This window comes from Athene cunicularia, assembly GCF_003259725.1.
Source record: "Athene cunicularia isolate RWA chromosome 3 unlocalized genomic scaffold, athCun1 chr3_part1, whole genome shotgun sequence".
NCBI classification, from domain to species: domain Eukaryota; kingdom Metazoa; phylum Chordata; class Aves; order Strigiformes; family Strigidae; genus Athene; species Athene cunicularia.
In genome coordinates, this window is record NW_020799097.1 from 82,650,398 (window position 1) to 82,659,357 (window position 8,960).

An 8,960-nucleotide genomic window follows, 5' to 3' on the forward strand; every position below is an offset into this window, starting at 1 on the left:
AGAGGGCAGGGACGGGGAGAGGGCAGGGACGGGGAGAGGGCAGGGACGGGGAGAGGGCAGGGACGGGGAGAGGGCAGGGACGGGGAGAGGGCAGGGACGGGGAGAGGGCAGGGACGGGGAGAGGGCAGGGACGGGGAGAGGGCAGGGACGGGGAGAGGGCAGGGACGGGGAGAGGGCAGGGACGGGGAGAGGGCAGGGACGGGGAGAGGGCAGGGACGGGGAGAGGGCAGGGACGGGGAGAGGGCAGGGACGGGGAGAGGGCAGGGACGGGGAGAGGGCAGGGACGGGGAGAGGGCAGGGACGGGGAGAGGGCAGGGACGGGGAGAGGGCAGGGACGGGGAGAGGGCAGGGACGGGGAGAGGGCAGGGACGGGGAGAGGGCAGGGACGGGGAGAGGGCAGGGACGGGGAGAGGGCAGGGACGGGGAGAGGGCAGGGACGGGGAGAGGGCAGGGACGGGGAGAGGGCAGGGACGGGGAGAGGGCAGGGACGGGGAGAGGGCAGGGACGGGGAGAGGGCAGGGACGGGGAGAGGGCAGGGACGGGGAGAGGGCAGGGACGGGGAGAGGGCAGGGACGGGGAGAGGGCAGGGACGGGGAGAGGGCAGGGACGGGGAGAGGGCAGGGACGGGGAGAGGGCAGGGACGGGGAGAGGGCAGGGACGGGGAGAGGGCAGGGACGGGGAGAGGGCAGGGACGGGGAGAGGGCAGGGACGGGGAGAGGGCAGGGACGGGGAGAGGGCAGGGACGGGGAGAGGGCAGGGACGGGGAGAGGGCAGGGACGGGGAGAGGGCAGGGACGGGGAGAGGGCAGGGACGGGGAGAGGGCAGGGACGGGGAGAGGGCAGGGACGGGGAGAGGGCAGGGACGGGGAGAGGGCAGGGACGGGGAGAGGGCAGGGACGGGGAGAGGGCAGGGACGGGGAGAGGGCAGGGACGGGGAGAGGGCAGGGACGGGGAGAGGGCAGGGACGGGGAGAGGGCAGGGACGGGGAGAGGGCAGGGACGGGGAGAGGGCAGGGACGGGGAGAGGGCAGGGACGGGGAGAGGGCAGGGACGGGGAGAGGGCAGGGACGGGGAGATGGCGGCGAGGGGCGCCGTCCCGCCGGGGGGTGCCACCCGTGTGGAAGCAAGGGTTGGCGCCGCGCTAGCCCTGCCCTACGCTGTTGCGTTAGGCAGCGCCGCAGGCCTTCCCGCTCCGCCGTTAGGCAAGAGGGGCCCGCCGCCGAGGTTGGAATGTCCGGTGTTTACCGGCGCCCGCGTCCAGCCCTCGGCCGGGTGTCTCGCAGAGACAAAAAGTGCTTCTAGAGCCTTCTCGTCTTCCGGCTGCTGCGAAGTGTCGGGAAGTGCCCTAGAGGTGAATTGCGTTGAGTATGTAGAAGCCGCTTTTTTTTCTTTCAGGTTAAGCTGCCCTTTTTTCTCAGCACAGCTGCTTTTATGAGAAGCTGTTTATATGAAGATAGACACACAACGGCAAGAAGTACAGGAAGATAGGAAATACCGCTTTGCCTTGTCTGATTCTCTTACCTGTTCCCTTTGAGAGCAAGGCTGAAAGTTAATAGAAAAGCTATATACTTCATATCCACCGGCTTCTTTTTTTTTTTTTTTTTGTAGTAGTAGAGGCATAGGCTACTGTGTAGCAAATTGAAGCCTAGAAGACAAGGAAGAAGGTGCTTTCAGATGTGATTTAACGTTGCAGCTAAGATAATGAAATACTGAGTTGCGCTGAAAGAGGCAGTCCTGTTTCTCCCTCTCCTTCCTTCTCCAAGTTCCCCATCCCATGTATGTGACCTAGCAGTCCTGGAGTTGTGTGGTAAATCAATTCAGCTACTTGAGCGATTTAATATTTTTTTCCCCCTCGAGGGATCATTTTCTGCCAGAGCAGCCAGCTGAATTGACTCACTGTATGTCTGTTTCATCACTCGATGCAGGGGAAGAGGCAAGGGTACATATCCTGGTAGGAAGAACAGAGGGTAGAACCATCCCTTCCAGTGGCTGCTTGCTGTTAGATCAGTTTAGCTACACCTAATTTTTTTTTTTTTCCCCCCTGACCCCTTAGGGAGACTGATACTTGAGAGGTTAAAAGTAGGTATGACATCAATTAAAAGCTGTCTAGCTGTGCTTTGCCAATAGGTGTTGGAACTGTCATTGCTGCTGCTTTTCAGTTCCTTTCAAAATCTTAAAACCAAAAAACAAACAACTTGGAAACCATGTTTTTCTCCCAACAGTTAAATACATACCTGTAATTCACTTTCAGAATTGCAAAAATTCATTTTCCAGTAGGCAGACACAGGTGTTGCGCTGATTTCATGTGCAGGTTGTTGGAATTAGATTGAAAATAAAATCCTATCTGCTAACCCAGGTTCTTCTTACACCCTTTCAGTCAGAGGAGTATTGAGAATGGAGATGTGGTTGGGGTAACTATTTCAGAGAGCTTAAAAGTTTTTAGATTGGCCATTGTTACTTACTAATTAATTCAAATTAGTTTCCATTATATTTGTCCTTAAGTGCCAGTGTGTCACAAATTTTGCATTGTTGCAAATGTCTTGAAGAGATGAAGGATAGCTAGGCATTACAAAGACAATGAAATGGAGTTTTATAGTTTGGTCCCAGAGAGATGGTATAATTGCTCCCTCCTTTCTAGAGTACAGGCAGTACATCTGTCATTTGGGAATGATTAAATGAGAATCTATGCCTACTTTCTGCATCAGTGGACCAAGAAATTTGCTAGATATTTGAGAAGAAATGGCAGAACAGCTAATGTTATTGTTTCTGTTACCATGGTTTGCTCTTACTATCAGTACTCCTTTATCGCCAGTGGTTTGTACTTCTCACAAAGGGACTGTTTCTGTTTAGCAGATTCAGGTGAATTAATTGTATTTGTTTGCATTTTGTAACTTTGATTCTGGACCAAAGTTTCTATCATAAGTATTTTAAAAAGCCCCCAAACTTTTGAAGAATCAAGCACTTAAGCTGCATAAAGGACTATGCAAAATAGATGTAAACTGTCGTATTTTCTGAGTCATAGTGTTCACTCAGTTGTCAGTTCAGAGCATTTTATGTTAGTTACAGAAAGTATTTTATTTCTTTACCTCTAACAGAGTCTTACCCTGCTTGCAATCAAAAGTCAGCAGTAGCAGGTTAGTTTGTGACTGCCATGTTAGAAGCATAAGGAATTGACTGTAGAAATGTTTAATGGATAATTTTAAGGGGCAAAAAAATTAATTTTTTGTACATATTTATGTATATGTATATTATCTGCTATACCAGGGCTGAATTTAGTTTAATACAGTCTTCTAAACTTTAGGGTACTTCCAATCTTATGTTTTAGTGTTGATTTCAACCTGTGAATACTACTTTGGTAATGGTATAAATTTATTTTTTTTTTAAATGTAAAAATCCTAATATAGGATTTCTTTGTGAAATCAATTTCAGGAATTAGCTGCAGAAGAAACAGGCTTATGATTTCAAACAAAGCCTATCAGCATGGTACAAAGCTGGGAGTATCTGCTAAGCCCCTTTCTTTTAAAGAAACTTGCCACGACGTAATAATATTTAGCAGGGGTTGGGGACAAGTCTTTACTGGCTTGTCCAGTAAATATTATCCAGGGATAATCATAGTTCACAGCTTGCTGGGCTCATGAAGAGTCTGGCATACATACTTACTTTTTCAATGTACATGCTTGGCATGTACGCAGATATCTTCTGTGATTTCATAATATGCGTTGCTGTAAAAATGTTGACAGTTTTATTTGTAAGCTCTAACGGTTTCTATGTGCAAGCAAAGAAAGCCTTGCACGCAGGAATTAAAAACATTATTCTGTATTAGTAAATAAGAGCAAGTAACACGCATCTGAGTCACCTGTTCCCCATCACAGCATTGTTCTCTAGAGTGGACAGAGATCTGGGTGCACCAGCAAGTGACAGATGGTCTTTTAGGGGATATAAAAAATCTGCAATTACCAAACTTGACTCTGGCCTGCAGAGAAGAACTGAAACTGATAAAATCCTGCTACTTTTTTTTGTATGAGCTCCATCAGTGCTTTTGAGTCAGCTCTTATTGGCCAGAATTAAGCTTATGCACTCTAGTTGTACGCAGAAATAATGAGCTGTGGTCATCAACTGTGTAAAAAATGTAACTTAGAAATTATTATGGACTAATTTAAGTGAACAGACAGGCAAAACAGGGTGGCTTCACATTTCACATTAGGAGAAGCTTGGTAAATCCCAGCTGCTTTGCCAAGTTCCTGAACTAGATTTCAGTAATCTGAAATGTGGCTTTTTGGAAATTTTTTGCCCTTGAAACGTCTGCCTTTATTTATTTTTCCAAATTAACATTTGAGTGAGTCCTTTCTAAGCTTAGGAGAGTAAACGAGAGGAATCGATATGTCACAAACATCTGTTTAAGTCTTGCAAACAGCAGCAGTGTGGTGCCTGTTGAGCGCTGGAACATCTTGTGGCAGCCTCGTCGTGACAACGTAATGATAGAGCAAGGCAAAGGCATGGGTAAGGACTTTCAGTAAACCACCTGATGTAAGTACAGAGAGCAGACAGAGAGGCACGTGAGCTCTGTGGTCGATCAGGCCTGCTACAGCTGAAAAACTTGTATGCTCAAACCCTGTTTTATCCTGCTGTAGTTAGGCCCAGTACAAGTTAAGTTTCCTTGCAGGTCATGCTTCACTGACATGCTGTTCTTACCTACTGATACTTGCCTTAAAACCACACTATATGCTCACGTCTGAGGCAACTGTTGTAAATAACACTTGAAAAGTACCTGTGGATGTCTAGACAAACGAGAAATGGAAGCATTATGGGCTGTAAAGGGCAAAACAGTAAGTCAAATTCAGAGTAGTGAAACAAAAGGAAAATTTTTAATGTGAAAATTGCATAGTTGTATCTTCACAATTAATATGAGGAAAAACGGGTGAAAGATAGAATGTAGTAAAAAACAATCACAAAGTACAAGGAAGGAGAACTTTTTTTGAACTTTTTATAGGTGGTGGAAAAGATAACTATGAATCTTTGCTATACACTTGTATCCTCATTCCTGTGTTTCAAGTGTGTGTGTTATAATTGAATGTTAACAAGCTGCATTGTGTAGTGTATGACAGCATGGTCTGAATCAAGAGTACAGGAGTAATCTCTGGACTCTTAGTCATTCCTGTAGTACCTATACTTTTTGAAGAAAGAATGCTAGCAAAGAAATGAGTCTACTAACTCTTTCAAACTTCTGAATATAGCAGGTGCCGATGAACATAAGTAATCTTGTTTAAAAAAAAATAAAACAAGATTTATGCACTTGAATGTTCTGTGCATGTGCTTGTCTGTCAACAAGTCTGATCGTGAGGTAGAGATCTCAACTCAACTTCTACATGTGTATGGAAACAAGCAGCTAGGCAGGGGGACCCTGCTAATGCCCCTGCAGAGAGATAAGCTACAGCCTGAAACCAACCGTATTAGGCTCAGTTTCAACGTGTCAGTCTAGAGAAAGCAAGGTTTCACTGTTTCTGTGATGCATGTTTGACTTGGACACCGTGCAGCTCCCGGAGTGGTGGGAACATTCCCATATCGTGCAGTCCTATAAGGCAAACAAATTATCCCCAGGCTTATGTCAGATGGTCTGGGTGTGTTATTTCATGTACTTTCTCCATAGAATGTTGTTTCTGTCAAATAAATGTCAAAATTGTGACATTCCTGTAAAACTGTAAAAGAACAGACCGATATCATTACTGGCAAAGAAAGCGGTTTTAACTCTTTAGCTGCTGGTTAATTATTCCTACTCCAAACAGTCTCAGAATTCTGAAGAACTGGTCCAGCAATGCACTGAAGCCATTGACAGTTGAAAGCTATCTATAGAGTACCTAGGAAAGAAAACGTGGGGAGGTATTTCCTAACTCTACTGAAATACATTAGAGGTGAAAAGCTTATGTTGAAACAGAAGTATTTTACTTAATATGAGCTTCCTTAAATAAAGATGTTTGAAATGTATAAAGCAAGCAACTGAGGAATAATAAACAAGGTTGCCATGCAATACTGGCAGGCTCACAGCTACTGTGACTATTAGCAACCCCTGTCAGGGAGAGGAAGATTACTGTTCCACTGCATCTGTGGAGTTGTGATCTGGAACAGAAGCTCTTCATTTCCATGGGGAAAAGCCATAGAGGATCAGTTAGGAAAAAAAAAGCTTTATCTTTTTTTTTTTTTTTGGGGGGGGGGTAGCAATTATATTTTGCTGGACAGGCATATATTGTCCCTGGGAGGAAAAAGGTTTCATCTACAGCCGTAGGCCCAGAAGGTGGGAAACCCCTTGAGACTCTTGGTTAATTACTATTTCAAACAGTAAACTATCTGGCTATGTATTACTGCATAGTTTGTAGATCTTTGGGAAAAGTCTCTGTCCTCATCAAAGATGGCTGTTTTTTTGATGGGGCCAGGAAAGGGGTGAGAGGAGGCATGTGTAGACTTGATTTGTAAAAACTATTTGGAAGTATGAATTTTGTATTTGAATGGAAATTTACAAAATCCTTAACTCTTCACCTTACTATTAGTTACACTGAATTCAGCAGCTTGCAGAGTTACAGCAAGGTAAGATACAGATTGTACTAAGTACAGAAATTTAAGAAAGTTAATCTGCTGTTTTAGAGAATGCCATTGCTTAAAGTTATCTTATTCTGGACTTAGTTCTTATATGGCTATATTTAGTTTTGCTAAAATTAATTGCTGGCTTTCTGGACTGGTCAGTTAGTTAAGTAACAAAGATTTCTGTATCACTGATTAAAGAATGATACAAGAACAGGCTGCAACAGTTGACTGAAGCTGTACTGTTGACAGTGCTCTAGAGATATTTATATGTAATTGCAGGCTCCTCCTTCAGTACCAGGAAAAGATTGTTAAATTATGATGACTAACCTAAATTTTGGGGCAGTAATGTTATTTAGACTATTCACTTCTATTAGTAAGTTCCATTAGTTTAGAGTTCCTTATGAATAATGTGTTTAAAACCCCCACCTGTTTCAAATTGGAAAGCCAATGTAATTTACAGATACACTTTTAAAAATACATGACTTTTAACAACATTAACAAGTGTTGTCCTGCTAAAATTATTTTGTTATTGTTTACTAAAACAGTTTTTAAAATCCTAATGTAGGAAGACCATGTTGTAAATTATCAGAAGACTAAATGCAACACTGATGGTAAAAACCTGGCTTAGCCCCCAACACCAATGCTTTGTATATTTCTGTAGTTTACAGCCACCTATGTAACAATAGTACACCAGGGGTATTTTGAAGGAGGTTAATAGATACATTTTTATATAGTTTATACATATGTTTATCCAAAGTTTTTGTAGTCACTGACTGTATCCCCTTCTGGGGTTAAAACCAGTAGTCTTCACACAGCACACAGGGGCAATATGTAAATGCAGGTTCTCAGCAGATATGGCATTCATTTTATTGAGGCATAAATCTGGCAGGTTTAAAATCCAGAAAATTCTTACTCTCTTGTGGCTTTCTCATTCCTTACTGTTATAGGAGAGGCTACAGTTACTACTCTAGCGTTTGTGCAGATCTGCCTTGGTAAGAATACACTTGCTCCACCCTCTAATTCTCGGCCTGATTATCCATCACCAAAAAGATTATGCCTCTAAGGAAATCTAGGGAAACAGAAGCAGCAATTTTATTTCTAACCAGACTTGGTGTTACCCTTTTAAACCAAGAAGTGCCCCCATTCTTTGAAAATGAGTTTCAGTATCAACGTGGAAGCAATCAGTCAAGCCATACCTTGTGCAGCCAGACTCCAATAATATGCCTAAAAATTACTCCTTTGGTTTTTACACATCGTGAATTACAGAAATATTTAATGATCTGTTAGCTTGACTTTTGAGATTAAGATATATAGAGATATATGTTTGTGTTGTGTGTATAACCCAATGGCAAAACCTCCATTTGTTTCAGTTGAAAATAAGGGCGATGCTCTGAATCTTCTAAATAGCATGTTGGTCCTCTTGCCGGTAGGATGATTTGGGGTACAGCTCCCCTCAGAGGCTTGCTCTCTTACAAGAATTCACAAATTCAATAACAGAATAATTGACAAACATTAATATTGCTGATATTAAATGAAAAGCCAAATAGCAGATGAGTTGCTGTATTCAATCTAAATTGCAAAAATAAGAGCAATTTAATCTTGATGATTTTAAGATTTGTAACATGCATGAGAGATGGAAAACAATCTGTGGAAGAGCACTCAATTTTTAATGCTTTATGGACCAAACCCATGTACTTTGTTACTCCAGTGTAAGTTAGTTGACCGAACTGGAGCTCTCCCAGTGTAGGAGAGTAGAATTTGGCTGCAAAAATACCTTGTTAATAAACAAGTAAGGTGGCTAATGCACAAATGTGGTCTTTTTAATGGCAGATTTATCTGATACGCTTGTTTCTTTTGCTTGAATTGTACAATTAATAGCAATGCACGATTTTTATTCAGAAAGTAATTTCATGCACAGACCCCACTTAAGAAATCTGTATTTTTAGAAGTCTGTCGAAGCCTTAAGTGGGAGAATTTGCCAGAGATGACAGTGAGGACCCAAAGCGATTACATACCAAGATTTGCCATCATCACGCTACTGGAAGTGCCTGTAGCACAAGAGGACGAATTTTAAATGAAAAGCCAGTGCGGGTTACGATCGCTGCTCTGCGGCACTTGTCTTCTGAACCCCGTCCCCGCCCTGCGCAGCCTGCACCCTCACCGAGGCCCCTGTGAGCGAAGGCCCTTAGTTACACGCAGCAGGATCTGTAGGAGCGCGGAGCGAGCGCTCGAGTTCCCGCCGCTCAGGAGGATCCTTTCGGCCCACCCCGGCGAGCCGCACCGCGCACCCCGGCCTGGGCTCCTAATGAAACTCGGGAGTTTTCAGGCGTGGGGCGCCTCCGCCCCGGCGGAGCCAACCCGCCGCGTCCGCGGGAGAGCGGCGCCT

The 8,960-nt window shown here is 44.4% G+C and overlaps 1 protein-coding gene across 1 annotated transcript in view; it reads left to right on the forward strand.

Moving 5' to 3' along the window:
* Positions 1 to 1,333: 1,333 nt before the first annotated feature.
* Positions 1,334 to 8,960, forward strand: part of EDARADD (EDAR associated death domain) — a 27,235-nt gene continuing 19,608 nt past the window's right edge. Inside the window, exon 1 of the mRNA XM_026845599.1 lies at positions 1,334 to 1,349. The gene's annotated coding sequence lies outside the window, so the exon portion shown is untranslated. The remainder of the gene's footprint in view (positions 1,350 to 8,960) is intronic.